The sequence below is a fragment of the Erpetoichthys calabaricus genome, chromosome 9, assembly GCF_900747795.2.
Source record: "Erpetoichthys calabaricus chromosome 9, fErpCal1.3, whole genome shotgun sequence".
NCBI lineage: Eukaryota > Metazoa > Chordata > Cladistia > Polypteriformes > Polypteridae > Erpetoichthys > Erpetoichthys calabaricus.
The window spans coordinates 61074798-61091026 of record NC_041402.2 but is presented as its reverse complement, the minus strand read 5'-3'; positions in this window follow the sequence as shown (position 1 = coordinate 61091026).

The following is a 16229-nucleotide window of genomic DNA, read 5'->3' as shown; positions in this document are numbered from 1 at the left end:
TAGTATAGTATAGGAAATTACAGTTTGTTTGTCCTTCTCCACTTTAGGGGCACCTGGGAGAAAACATTTTTAACAGGATGTTCCCATTTGTAACACCTTCAAGTATTTTCATTTGAAAATGGCTTTTAGGTCAGGTTGAATTTAGTTTTTCTCATTCTTTATATTTTTGTTTTTCTTTTGTTTTCTCTGGACTGATTTTGAAATTAACTGTTGTATCTGTTATTGTTTGTTTGATTGAGTATTACACCATTGTAATGTTTTGCTTTTCCAAAATACAATAAAAAAGGCTTTTTGCTTCTCACCAGCAATAAAGTTAAGATCTTCTCCATCTTAAATGAAGTTTTCCTTAATTTTAACCAATGGCTTTCAGTGCTATGTGACGTCATTGTCATTAAGCAGACCATCCCATCTATTATATTCCTTTCCACTGCAGGGAGGAATACACTGAATTATTCAACCTCTATTGATTCATTAAGGGAGTATGTTGGACTTGTGCCTTGTTCAGGTTTTCTTTATAACTTATTCAGGATTCCTCTGTTGAAAATGTCATCGTTCACAGATACTGGAAAAAATCACACAATCAAGAGATAACAGATGATTCAGATCGTAACGATTTATTACCAGGAAAAGCATCATTGCAAAATTTAAACACTACCCTAAAACCTCCAATTGAAAATATCACAAATTACAAAATCTCCAACCTCTTACAACCCTTAATATACCTGTATGGAATGTTTAACACCTGAAATAATAAAGTGTTGTATGGGGTATATTTGTGTACAGCCTCTTTCTGTCAAAAAAATTTTGTTGCCTATCAAATTGTATGTTTAAAAATAAGTTCATTGTTTAAAATTGTTATGTGCATAGCTTACTAACACAAATATACGTGGTTTTATAACAACTAGTATCCTGACTGATTAATTCAAGCTTGCTGTTTTACTTTCTGCATATTTGTGGTGTAGATTGGGGTTGCTGTGCCATTAGGGAGAACAAACACATGATTTAGACACCTCAAGTGATTAACAGATATACTCTGCCTTTTGAAAAGCTTTGTGTGGGAGGCAAGGTGGCAAGTGTCAGAGGGGGACACTTTTACATTTTTTTTGTGCACTGGGTGGCTCCATTAGGCACCCACTGTTGGGACTGGGGGGTGAGAAGTTAAAAGGCTATCTGTACCTATTAATGGTATTTGCTATCCTGCAAGGGAATCACTGCTTTGAAGTCTGACCTTAGAGAATGTTTGTATTTACCTGGCTTGGAAATATTGGTTTCTAATCAGCATATCTGAACTTATTAATGTTTGGTAACCATACATTTTGTTAACTTATGTTTTTATTAATTGTTAAACCCAGGCAATTTAGAGGTGCCATTGATTAGACTGTTTGTCCAGGACTGACAACAGAGGGGTGAAGTAAATATAAACTGCTGGCCAGCAGAAGGCAGGAGGGAGAGTCCACAGGAAACACTGCCAAGACACTCGGACAGGGCACAGGGGCTCGCAGGCAGACAAGGGTACCTGGCTGGCACGACGTGAGGCACAAGGGCGGCAACACTTCCAGGGAGGAAGAGACAGCTGCACAAGGAGACGCCGGATGTGGGTTCAGTGAGAGAGGGAATCTGCATGAAAGGACCCAGTAAAGCTGACAGACGAGGAATGAGGCGTGCCTAGGTCCCAGCAACACAAGGAGCCCAGGGTGGAAGAAAAAGGAACAACGAAGAGACGCTGACAGGGAGTCAACAATTTGACAAAACTTCTACCGGGGAACAGAGTGCATCCATGAACAATTTAGTGTTGGGGTAACACCGTGCCCAAACTGGACTCTGCACCACTAAAGGTTGTATCCACCAATTCTTGTTTTTACGGACTTTTAGAGTGTGGACTGTGTATTTTCCTTTTACAAAAAAGGAAATTAATTCCTGATATGTTTAGGTTCTGTTATGTTCGTTTATCTTTTTAATGTACCTTATATTGTCTTGTACAATAGAACTTACTGTTGCCTTTTCCAGAAAATACCGTTGTGTCTTTCATTGTGTGTTTACTCACCGCCCAATTTAAAGAAACCTGTGTGCTATTATTGGTAAATTTCAGGAGTTCCCAGTCTCTTAATAAAACTGGGTGGCGTAGTCGGATATTTTAATGGTGTCTAAGTTAGATTACCTATAAGTGTGACCAGACACCTGTGACATAATTTTGGCAGTAGTCGGCAGGATTGGGCTTGTGAGTAACACACTTGGAAGTACTAGGCATTTTTTTAAATCCATTTTTATTTAGTTATTGATTTTGTGGGGTAGTTTTATTGTGTTTTTTTTATTTTCATCATGATGATGCCTATTTTTGCCGGTGCACCTTGGATTGCCAAGTTTAGTGGGGAAAAAGGTGATTTGAAATATGTTGAGTGGAAAGAACAGATGCAGGGGTTATTAGAAGCTGCTGAATATGGGGAGTCTCAAAAAGTCAGTATTGTGATGGGAGCCTTGACTGGGGATGCCAAACGGGAAGTCAGTGTGTTGAGTGTGGAAGAAAGAGACAGGGTTACAAAGATTTTTCTGGTTCTAGATAGATTATACGGTGACCAAGTCCCGTTAGCTACTCTGATGTCCCAATTTTACAGTTGTGCACAAAGGACTAATGAACCTTTCAGGGCTTTTGTCCTTAAATTGAGAGAACTTCATTGCAGGTTACAACAGCGTAGCCCAGCCCAAGCTCCCTCCGATATACAGCTGCGAGATCAGCTCTTGTTGGGCCTCCAAGACAGTGGACTGCAACAAGCACTACGGACATTTGTGCGCCACCACCCAGATAAAACTTTTGGGGAAGTGCATCAAGAGGCTCTGCTGCTGGAAGGGGAATGCAATTATACGGGACACAGAGAAGCAACTTGCGGAGTTGTTGGTGAGTCCTCTGCAATTAATTCTCATTCACAGGCAGACTGGAGACTAGCATTCAAGGCCGAGATTCTGGGTGACCTGAAAACACAGATGAAGGAATGGACTCAGGAGCTGCTGAAGGAACTGAGGCCAGCAGTTCCACAGGTTGATGCTGCCCAGCCATTAGCACACTCTCAGCCAGATAGGAGGCCTCGCACTAACAGCCGTTATGCCTGGGATTCACAAGGTAGGCCCATTTGTAATCAGTGCAGACAAGCAGGTCATTTGGCACGGAACTGTCCATCCTCTAGTGGGCACCCTACTTTAAACTTTTAAGCCCTGCAGCTGTGGGCCGGGTAGCAGGGTTGGAGCATGATCCCCGAAAGGCCATATGCCCGCTGATTGGTGAGTGTCCCATGGTACGGGTCACCATCGAAGGCAAAACTTTAAATGGACTGTTAGACACAGGATCCCAGGTTACCCTGATGCGAGAGAGCTTTTTCAAACAGCATTTTGCAGATAACAAAGAAGTTGGGCAGGCCCCGTTTCTTCAAACCCTGAAAGCTGCCAATGGGTTGGATATCCCATATACAGGGTATGCCACCATGGATTTTGAGGTGGCTACTGTGAAGTTACCAGCCAGAGGGGTTGTAATTGTGAGAGACGAGGTCCAGACAAGCCCATTGCTGATTGGAATGAACGTAATCTCTGCTTGTTGGCATGCAGTTTTTCAGGCTCCAGAGTCCCCTGTTGAGCTAGCACAAGCAGCTCCCAGTATGCAAAAAGCATGGTCTCAGGCCTTTGCTGTGTGTCAATACACTGAGACATATCGGGAAAATGATGGATTCCGTGGATATGTACGACTTGCCTGCCATCGTGGTGTGAGGGTCCCTGCCAGAAGTGAAGTAGTGGTGTGGGGAAGAGCGCCTTCTGGTGGAGGAGGATCGAACTATTGTGGGCTGGTGGAACCCCTGTCTGAACTGTCATCTTTGACCGTTGCATGAACAGTTGCGATGGTGAAAGGAGGACGTATGCCTGTGCGTATTTGCAACTTGAACTCTTTCCCTGTGTTCATAAGCCGATACCAGAAGTTGGGCCGCTTGTTCTGGTTAGATGAAATGGAGCTGTGGGATCCAAACGAAGTGGTTCTGGAAGCAATGGACAATGGGGTCGTGCAGGTGCATCTGGTGGAGCAGGATAGGGCTGACCAGCCAACCCTGAGACCAGAGCTGGCGAGTTTATGCCAGCAGGAGGATTTGACCCCACAACAACAGAAAGAGCTACAGGCATTACTACTGAAATGGAACCAGGCCTTTGCATTGAGTGATGAGGATTTTGGGTGTACTGACCTGGTGCAACATCGGATTCTGACAGGAGATGCCCCACCAGTGCGAGAGAGATTTCGTCCCTTACCACCCAACATGTACCAGGAAATGAAGGTACTTTTGAAGGAAATGTTACAAAGTGGTGTCATCCAAGAGAGCAGTAGCCCCTGGGCAGCCCCAGTTGTGATGGTAAAGAAAAAAGATGGTCGGTGGCGTTTCTGTGTAGACTATCGCAAGTTGAATGCGATGACTCATAAAGATGCATTTCCTTTGCCTAGGATTGAAGAGACTTTGACCACCCTCACCAAAGCACAGTGGTTTTCCACTTTGGACTTAGCCAGTGGCTACTGGTAGGTGCAGATGGACCCCCGTGATCGAGAGAAGACAGCTTTTGCCACACCCCTTGGCCTATATGAATTCAACCGTATGCCTTTTGGGCTTTGTAATGGTCCAGCCACTTTTCAGAGGCTGATGCAGCAGTGCCTACGCAGTCCCTTGTCAGAATCAGCCTTGGTCTACCTAGATGACATCATTGTGTATTCACCAGACTTCTCCACCCACTTGCGGCATCTTGATGAAATATTGATGTGCCTATGGAAGCATGGCCTCAAATTGCACCCTACTAAGTGTAAACTGTTCCAGAAGCAAGTGAAATTTTTGGGACATGTTGTCAGCCAGAAGGGGGTAGAGCCAGATTCAGAAAAGGTGACAGCGGTGCAAGCATGGGCTCCACCACAGACTGTGAGCCAGGTAAGAGCTTTTCTGGGCCTAGCGGGCTATTACCGTCGTTTCATAAAAAACTTTGCAAAGATCACACGGCCTTTGACTACTTTGCTCACTGGAGCCACGGCAGATAAAAGACTTGGCCACAGAAAGGTAAATTGGACACAGGAGTGTCAACAGGCATTTGATTTACTGAAAACTACTCTGACACAGGCCCCTATCCTTGCATTTGCAGACTTTACATTGCCATTTGTCTTATATACAGATGCTAGTCATCACGGACTAGGTGCAGTTTTGTCACAGGTCCAGGAGGGCCAGGAAAGAGTGATTGCATATGCCAGCCGAAGTTTACACCCTGCAGAGCAAAATGATGCAAATTACAGTTCTTTTAAATTGGAGCTTTTGGCACTAAAATGGGCCATTACTGAGAAATTTAAAGATTATTTGATGGGGGCTAAATGCATTGTGTATACGGACAATAACCCTGTTGCCCATTTACAGACGGCACGCCTTGGAGCAGTGGAGCAGCGGTGGGTGGCCCAATTGGCATCATTTGACTTCGAGGTGAAGTACCGTTCTGGTAAGGAAAATGTAAATGCTGACTCCCTGTCCAGATTTCCTGTTAGTACCCCCTCTACAGAGATGGTGGCCCGAACAGACGAGGTCTTTGTGGTACCCTCACTCCATGAGGGGCAGCCCTCCATTGGTGCTAAATGGAGAACAAGCCAGGACCAAGATTCAGAGCTCCAAGGGATAAGAACCTATGTACAACAAGGACAAGGCCCTACCACTGCTGAGCGGAAGAGGCTGTCAATCCCAGAAAGAAAATGGCTACAACATCTACAGAGGTATGTCTTGGTTGAGAATGTCCTGTGCCGCAAGACACTAGATCCTAACACCCATGAACCTAGGTTCCAGGTACTGTGCCCAGTACAAGAACGACTGGAGGTGTGGAAGGTGCTCCACGAAGCCGCAGGGCATTCAGGAATAGAGAGAACTTTGACTAATCTGCGTCGACAATTTTTCTGGCCAGGCATGGAGAAGGAGGTAAAACTGTTTCAGGCTGGGTGTGTCAGTTGTAGCCTGCAGAAGGATAGGACTACATGTAGGGCACCTTTACAACCCATTTCTGTTTCTTTTCCTTTAGAGGTAGTGTCCATAGATTTTCTCTCTCTAGGAAGGCCACAAGATTACTATCAGTACATTTTAGTTATGACTGATTTGTTTTCTCGTTATGCATGGGCAGTGCCAACTCGAGATCAGACAGCACTGACTACTGTACGGGCATTAGAGACAAATGTAATCCGACATTTTGGGTGCCCCATGCGGTTCCACTCGGACCAAGGACCCAATTTTGAGTCCACCCTAATGCAACAGCTGTGTGAGTTGTATGGTGTAGAAAAGAGTAGGACTACGCCCTATCATCCAGCTGGTAATGGTATGACTGAGAGATTTAACCAGACCCTGCTGAGTATGCTAAGAACCCTAAGTGAGGAAAAGAAGAGTCGTTGGCCTGATTTCTTACCCCAGTTATTATTAATTTATAATAATACTGTTCACACTTCCACTGGCTATGCTCCTGCTTAACGTATCTATCTATCTATCTATCTATCTATCTATCTATCTATCTATCTATCTATCTATCTATCTATCTATCTATCTATCTATCTATCTATCTATCTATCTATCTATCTATCTGATGTTTGGTCGCCATTTGAGACTCCCAACAGATGTGATTCTGGAGGTGGATAGGCTACAGTCTGGGGGTACCAGAGAGGAATGGGTAAAGGAGCACCATCGGAGGCTACTATATGCAGGTCAGATTGCTAAGGGGAAAATGGATAAGGCAGCAAAAAATTATAAAACTCAGTACGACAAAAATGCTCAGGCTGTTCCCTTGCTTCCTGGAGAAAGGGTATGGCTGAGAAATAGAGGTAGACACGGACAAGGGAAGCTGACAGGTTGGTGGAACCAAGAACCCTATGTGGTGCTGGGCCAGGTAGGGGATTCTGGGGTGGTGTATAAAGTGAGACCAGAAGGGGGAGGTAGAGAGAAAAATGTGCACTGTAATGCTTTAAAGCCTTGTTGTTTGTCTCCACCAAGTGCTTCAGCTACCCCAACGGCCGAACCATCTCCACCTGGACTTCCCATATATGGGTTTTGGACAATGGGAAACCCAGCCTCTAGAGAAAATAGTGATGTCCCAGAGAGGGGAGCTGTGGAGTTGCGCCGATCGAGGAGGGAAAATATGGGGAGACCCCCAGCCCGTTATAGAGAATAAGAAGATTAAACTGATTGTCCGGGACTGACAATGGTTAAGTCTGGGGGGATGTCAGAGGGGGACACTTTTACATTTTTTTTTGTGCACTGGGTGGCTCCATTAGGCACCCACTGTTGGGACTGGGGAGTGAGAAGTTAAAAGGCTATCTGTACCTATTAATGGTATTTGCTATCCTGCAAGGGAATCACTGCTTTGAAGTCTGACCTTAGAGAATGTTTGTATTTACCTGGCTTGGAAATATTGGTTTCTAATCAGCATATCTGAACTTATTAATGTTTGGTAACCATACATTTTGTTAACTTATGTTTTTATTAATTGTTAAACCCAGGCAATTTAGAGGTGCCATTGATTAGACTGTTTGTCCAGGACTGACAACAGAGGGGTGAAGTAAATATAAACTGCTGGCCAGCAGAAGGCAGGAGGGAGAGTCCACAGGAAACACTGCCAAGACACTCGGACAGGGCACAGGGGCTCGCAGGCAGACAAGGGTACCTGGCTGGCACGACGTGAGGCACAAGGGCGGCAACACTTCCAGGGAGGAAGAGACAGCTGCACAAGGAGACGCCGGATGTGGGTTCAGTGAGAGAGGGAATCTGCATGAAAGGACCCAGTAAAGCTGACAGACGAGGAATGAGGCGTGCCTAGGTCCCAGCAACACAAGGAGCCCAGGGTGGAAGAAAAAGGAACAACGAAGAGACGCTGACAGGGAGTCAACAATTTGACAAAACTTCTGCCGGGGAACAGAGTGCATCCATGAACAATTTAGTGTTGGGGTAACACCGTGCCCAAACTGGACTCTGCACCACTAAAGGTTGTATCCACCAATTCTTGTTTTTACGGACTTTTAGAGTGTGGACTGTGTATTTTCCTTTTACAAAAAAGGAAATTAATTCCTGATATGTTTAGGTTCTGTTATGTTCGTTTATCTTTTTAATGTACCTTATATTGTCTTGTACAATAGAACTTACTGTTGCCTTTTCCAGAAATTACTGTTGTGTCTTTCATTGTGTGTTTACTCACCACCCAATTTAAAGAAACCTGTGTGCTATTATTGGTAAATTTCAGGAGTTCCCAGTCTCTTAATAAAACTGGGTGGCGTAGTCGGATATTTTAATGGTGTCTAAGTTAGATTACCTATAAGTGTGACCAGACACCTGTGACACAAGCACAATGAAGATTTTATTACAGCACTTAAAAAAGTGGACCTGGATGGGAAATAGATTCCTTCAGGGTTGATATATTATGTACTAATGTGTACTACAGTGTGGGATAGGATTAATTCAGTATCAATGAGGCAAAAGTCTAAATTGCTCGATTCAGTTTGAATGTTGGTGTTTTTTGAATAGAAAATGTACCACATGCCCAAAGCCAGATTATTGAACAACCAAGAAATCGCCTTAAAAATCTTTTACATATTTCTTCAAATTAAGTTATCGTTGCACTAGAAAGTGGTGCCATGTTGGTCAGGCGTACAAGTAAGGATTGTGTGCTTTGTACACATGACACTAACACTACTACTAACTAATATGATTTAGGCATCTACTGCTAAAAGTATAGTCTTGTTTATAGACTGTAGTCTATAAAAGAAACTACTGCCAAATTAAAATCTAAAGCAATTTAACTATTTTGTTTTAAGTACAGAAGACACGTATTCAATATTCATGTTCAGCTCAACACTGTTCTTCTGTTTTCAAAGGTTGGGGATGTACAGTACTTTCCCTAAATGTTCTGATCTGCTATGTCCAGAGTTCTGTTCTTGGAGCCTGCATGCTCTTTTTGATCACCAGGTTCATAAACATCTTACATATATTCTTTATACATATCAACAAAAGATAAATGAATTCACTGTTTATGATGTCTTAAAGCCAAGATCTTAATGGCAGTCATTGTTACATTTCTGCTGTCCACTGCAAAAAATACTGTCATTCATTTTTTCTTAGCTTTCATAGTGTTTTTTTTTTTTTTAAATGAGCTAATGACCCTAACGTTTGAGCTACAAGAATACTTCTATACATCTAGGAGCATTGATGTAGAAAACAGAAGCTGCACTACTCAAGAAACTTACTGATATACTTTTAAGAGCTTTCCCCCCATTGTCCATGACACCAAGTGATAAAACAGCAGACTGCAAAATACAAATATCTGAACCATTTGCTCTTATAACCTGCTTCTTCATGCAATAATTTTGTTGTTTCAAGTGTGTGTCTATAAAGGTGACCTTTATGCTTACGCAGAATACCAGTTTAGGTGTTCAGACTAATTCTAGAAGCCATTACTCAAGAAAAAAGGTAATATAAACCAACATTGCATGTAAAGTAATATGCAATCTTGGATTTATAAGAAAGATGATAAGAGTATAAAAACTCCATAACCGAAACAATTTAAAATGCAGTACTGAACAATGCTATCTAAGTGGAAGTGGATTGAACTTTCTGACCTGTCGTTTTTTTGTTTTTTATCTTGTAACTGCACAGGAAGAAGAATTTTCCATGCCTTCAGAATATTTGTAAAGAAAGATTTACTGATAGCCAGACTGTAACTGCTTATGAGTGAATTATTTTACAATTTAAAATCTGAATACAGATTTGCATTACTACAATGTGTCTGGATAAAGAACGTGTTTTGATTGTACTTATATTTGATTGAAATTTAAGATGGTATAGTTAATATAACTGCAGTTATGTTAACAAGCCAGAATGATAGATATTGATATATATTGTCACAGGTGACACAGTTTGGCTGGTGTGTCAACATGAATGGATGATGCTTTGTCTGGCTGGGAAGCCTTCACAGAAGGATGTGAATGGACAGGCATCCCAGCCAGACTGGTTGCTGGATTCTTTTCAGGCTTGGAGGACATAATAATGGAAGGACAAAGGAAGAATGCTGCCCGGGGCCATGTATTCCTCCTATACACAGGGGGGCAGCATCACCCTTGTGGAACTCCCATTGGCACAGCCACAGGGCGTATTGGGAGATATAGTCCTGATGGATGGAGCTGCAAGGGTATGAGATGATGAATACTTTTTATAGGCACTGTTTAATAGAAACAACCAGCAGCTCTAACCAGGATATGCTAAACTAAAGCTTATTCTGGCCTGGATTTAAATGCTAAGACCAATGGGGCATCTTTTACACAAGAAAACAGAGCATTTCTCAGTTTTAGAGCCAGTCAGTCAGTCATTATCCAACCCGCTATATCCTAACACAGGGTCACAGTCAGGGTCTCAGCCTCCCACAATAGTTATATTTATGCTTTGAACCTTTACAAGACTGTAGTCTTGAGATTGTAATTCACATTCTCCGACTTTGGGGGGCTTCTGCCTGACCTAGTAGTGCTTCTGTATGCAATGCTATGGCACCAAATGTATTCCTGTGTCTGGCATAAAAGAGGCCACTTCACCTCTCTTTTGGGGGGTTGGTCAGAGTCAGAAGGTAGCGACCCATGCTTGCTGGGAGGTCTGGAATGAGAGGAATATGGAGGGAAGTTATTGTTCTGCATGGTGCTCCTTGAAGTAAGAAGAAACCTGTTAAATGTATTGTTACAAATCAAAAAAACTTTATTTATGCCTGTGACTTAAGCCCATGAGCCAGTAGGGGACACCAGAGAGTCCCAAACTCCAGACACATTCACAACCAACACAGTCACAAGTTTAAAAGTCCCTTTTATTAAGCACAGTACCGTAAAGAACTGGCAAGCACAGCCAAAGTACCATGACCATAGCTAATTAACAGTTTCCTTCTCTCTTCTTCCAGTCCTTCTAATGAGCTTCATCCTCTGCGTCCCGACACTAACATCTTGAGGCAGGAGAGGCATCTTCTTTTAACTGGGAGTACTTATGTTGCCAGAGCATTGCCTGACAGAAGCACCTCTGGGTCAAAATGAAGTCCCTCAAAGTAGGGGTAGCATTCCCCTGCAGCTCACCCTGGTGGCACCCAAGAAATCTGACAAGGGTTGTCCCATGGAACTGCAATTTACAGCCTTGTAGCCCAGTGAGGGTGCCACCTGTTGTTTCGGTTAAACAAATAGTCTATATTTGCAGGGAGGTTGCTTCCCCCTATACTAGGGTCCAGAGCGGGTAAGGAACCTATAAACTATCCTAGCCAAGACACCAGCCCATGCTTGGTGTCAATGACAGTACTGTATATATAGAGTATATTATGTGTATGTATACAGTGGTGTGACAAACTATTTGCCCCCTTCCTGATTTCTTATTCTTTTACATGTTTGTCACACAAAATATTTCTGATCATCAAACACATTTAACCATTAGTCAAATATAACACAAGTAAACACAAAATGCAGTTTTTAAATGATGGTTTTTATTATTTAGGGAGAAAAAAAATCCAAACCTACATGGCCCTGTGTGAAAAAGTAATTGCCCCCTTGTTAAAAAATAACCTAACTGTGGTGTATCACACCTGAGTTCAATTTCCGTAGCCACCCCCAGGCCTGATTACTGCCACACCTGTTTCAATCAAGAAATCACTTAAATAGGAGCTGCCTGACACAGAGAAGTGGACCAAAAGCACCTCAAAAGCTAGACATCATGCCAAGATCCAAAGAAATTCAGGAACAAATGAGAACAGAAGTAATTGAGATCTATCAGTCTGGTAAAGGTTATAAAGCCATTTCTAAAGCTTTGGGACTCCAGCGAACCACAGTGAGAGCCATTATCCACAAATGGCAAAAACATGGAACAGTGGTGAACCTTCCCAGGAGTGGCCGGCCGACCAAAATTACCCCAAGAGCGCAGAGACGACTCATCCGAGAGGTCACAAAAGACCCCAGGACAACATCTAAAGAACTGCAGGCCTCACTTGCCTCAATTAAGGTCAGTGTTCACGACTCCACCATAAGAAAGAGACTGGGCAAAAACGGCCTGCATGGCAGATTTCCAAGACGCAAACCACTGTTAAGCAAAAAGAACATTAGGGCTCGTCTCAATTTTACTAAGAAACATCTCAATGATTGCCAAGACTTTTGGGAAAATACCTTGTGGACTGATGAGACAAAAGTTGAACTTTTTGGAAGGCAAATGTCCCGTTACATCTGGCGTAAAAGGAACACAGCATTTCAGAAAAAGAACATCATACCAACAGTAAAATATGGTGGTGGTAGTGTGATGGTCTGGGGTTGTTTTGCTGCTTCAGGACCTGGAAGGCTTGCTGTGATAGATGGAACCATGAATTCTACTGTCTACCAAAAAATCCTGAAGGAGAATGTCCGGCCATCTGTTCGTCAACTCAAGCTGAAGCGATCTTGGGTGCTGCAACAGGACAATGACCCAAAACACACCAGCAAATCCACCTCTGAATGGCTGAAGAAAAACAAAATGAAGACTTTGGAGTGGCCTAGTCAAAGTCCTGACCTGAATCCAATTGAGATGCTATGGCATGAACTTAAAAAGGCGGTTCATGCTAGAAAACCCTCAAATAAAGCTGAATTACAACAATTTTGCAAAGATGAGCGGGCCAAAATTCCTCCAGAGCGCTGTAAAAGACTCATTGCAAGTTATCGCAAACGCTTGATTGCAATTATTGCTGCTAAGGGTGGCCCAACCAGTTATTAGGTTCAGAGGGCAATTACTTTTTCACACAGGGCCTTGTAGTTTTGGATTTTTTTTCTCCCTAAATAATAAAAACCACCATTTACAAACTGCATTTTGTGTTTACTTGTGTTATATTTGACTAATGGTTAAATGTGTTTGATGATCAGAAACATTTTGTGTGACAAACATGCAAAAGAATAAGAAATCAGGAAGGGGGCAAATAGTTTGTCACACCACTGTATATATATATATATATATATATATATATATATATATATATATATATATATATATATATATATATATATATATAGACAGAGAGATGAGAAAGCAACATAAGGATGAGTGTTAAATTATAGTAATTATTTTCTTTGGAATTATGAATTTTGAATATCCAGCATACAGTAGTTAAGTTTCGCATCCATCATTATGCACTTCCTCATCCACCCAATGTTAACCCAATTAAATTTATTGCAGAGATAAAAGCAGGAAACAACAACGTGTGAGACCTCAGATCATATAGGGCATGCTACCTGACATCTGAAATCTGTTCATAGTAGGTTAGTTTGTAGAGATCAATCAATTTCAACATACATGTCTTGTAAAGGTACCTGGACATGGGAAAAAGGTGAAACCACCACACAGACAACGAACAAGACAAAAAATGTGAGGTAATAGTGGTAACTATTGTACCACAATGCGATCTTATTTTGCTACACTCAAAAAAAAATGGGAAAACAGAGCTGCTTTTCAGTCTGACATGCAGTTCTTTTCATGTTCTTGTAGCAACAAACTTTCCCTAAATATAAAAGGCACCGAGGAATAGATTATGAAATTCAACTGAGAATTCTGATTGACAACAATAAAAGGGCACAACATCAGGACCATATTGAAGAAAGTACAAGTGTGTAGAGACCAATTAGTTTGAATTTTCATAGACATTTAAATGACACTCTGAAAGACTGTATAGTTCCTGCCTTCTGCATAAAAGCAATTACCTCTGTAGTAAAGAAAACAAAAGTGGACTGACTCAGTGACTACAGACATGTGACACTCACTGACTTTGTGATGAAATGCTGTGTGAGACTGGTGCTGGAAGACATTAAACATAACATATCAGAAAAGCTGGGTCACCTGCAGTTTACATATTTTCACAAGGTTCGAAAAGATTGCCCTACTACAACTTCATACTAATATAACACATCTGAGTAATAAAAGCTGATATTCTAGAGTACTCTAGTTCAGCATTTAACACTGCTGTACCTTCAAAGTGAATCACTAACCTATAGACATAGAGATTTAGAGTTAGACATGGATCTATATCCATCATTAAATCTGCAAATGACACCAGCATAGTAGTTCTGACCACCAACAAAAATGAGGTAGCTTACAGAGAAGAGACTTGCCTGCTGACAAACTGTTGCCATGACAACATTCTGTCTGTGATGGAAGGTCCTCTAGGGGTTGCAGTTTCAAATGATTTTCCATATTGATGAAACATGCACTGGTGGTAAGTGCTCTGGCAATGGTATCAGAGACTACTTGAGGGTAGCAGAAAGTGGGGGACAACAGGGTTTAGCTTGGGAGTCCTCCAAGCCATTAGGTGGCAGCAGGGAGATCTGTTAACTAAGGTGTAACTCTCAGCACCCCTTTAACTGGGGGTTTGTCTTGCGTTTTAAAAGATTGTTACAGTTCAGGATTACAGAGATACTGTACCAGCTTATTTACGTGCAAAGTGGAATACATTGTCACTGGCCACTAGTGATGAGTAAAGTGATTCACACAAAATTGAATTCACGATGAAACTCAGCATTTCGCATTGCAAAAAATTGTTGACTTCCAATATTACTGGTACAGAACCCTCTTCAATTCAGAACATATTAAATGCAAATTAACTTAGAAAGCCAAACAGTGTTATTAAAGAATTCAGCCATCCTGCAAAGTGTTTTCCTTCTTTTTCTCTTGACATGAGTAGTACAGGACCAATAACACTGGATTCAATGACAGTTTATGTCCAAAGGTGTGTTATATTCATTTTCTGTTATTCTTGCTGTATTACTGTCACTCATCTGTGGGAGACATACACATTTCATCCTATACATAACAATAAACATGAACTTTAATTATACTCTCCATAGAGTTGTTGGCACAACACTATGGTTGTGCAGGTGCCAGAGAGTGGCAAAGTCTATCTGTTTAGATATTAAAGTAAGCATTTTACTGTACATGTACCAGTACTACTACAGTTACTAGTTATGCTATCTTACATATGCAGTATGTTTGTGCAGCTATTTTGTTTACTTAAGCCACATTATGACATGAGATGGACTCAAAAATGCTGTTCAAAATCCATTACAAAAGGACAGTGGTATGTAGTCCCAAAATTTTGTGTCAAAAGTTGTCTCCCTAAAGATGTGCATGAAAATCAGTGAACTTGGAGCAGTTCAGGGACTAACAGGAAGCTCATTGCACAGCTTTAGACTAGGAAAGTGACAAAAAACTCTGCTTTGTAGTGCATAAGGAGAAATAAGGTTCAGAAAATTATGCAAAGGTATTTAACAGCACATGATGGAAGTGTACAGTAATACAGTGAGAATGAACATGGGGAAGATGGAAAAGTTGAGTTTAAACACAAGGTGAGTAGTGAAGGACAAATAATTTAAAAACAAAAGTGTGGGGTAATACTAGCTTTTCTATAATGACGTCTTTCACATGCTTGTTACTTTTCTTTCCACATTTCTGATTCTAAAAGAACTATAGCACATATAGTGTTTTATATTTGTTTTTGGGAGATACCTTTATCAATAAATAATCTCTTACGTATGATTATGCTAGCTATCTATCGACATACTTGCCGGCCTTATCCAGTTTAGGGTTCCAATAAACCTGACAACTGGGACAAAATTCATATGAAAACAGTGAGAAAAAGTAAATTTGAAATTCCACAAGAAGTTCTCATATCAACAATCAAACCTTGATGCTCAAGCTGTACGCTTTAAAATGCTGTGTTGCAGTGTTCTTCCAATTGTGTAAAAATGCATATTACTTCAATTTAGAAGAAGAAAATTAAAGACAATAAGAGTAATAGGCAATACATTTTATAACTGTTTTTTGTTAAATGTTCTTAACTTGTAATGCAGATGCCACCCATGGCTGGTGCCTGTATTTTTATGAATTAAATTTCAAACATGTGATATGATTTCCAGGTTTTCGATACAACAAAATACTGTTTTAAAACAATTTATGCATAAGAAGAAGGCATTGAGTTTCTACTAATGTGAAATATTGCCAAGTAAACTGATGCAGTTCTCTGCATTACTGGCAATAATATTGCTTTACTTTTCTTTATATATTTTAGTATAATCTTTACATCTTTCAAATCATTGATGCCTTAAATTTAATTTCTTCTGTATATACCTGTTGTTGAATCAATCTATTTTTATTCTTGTAATCCAACCCGCCTTAACCTTCCTCTTATGT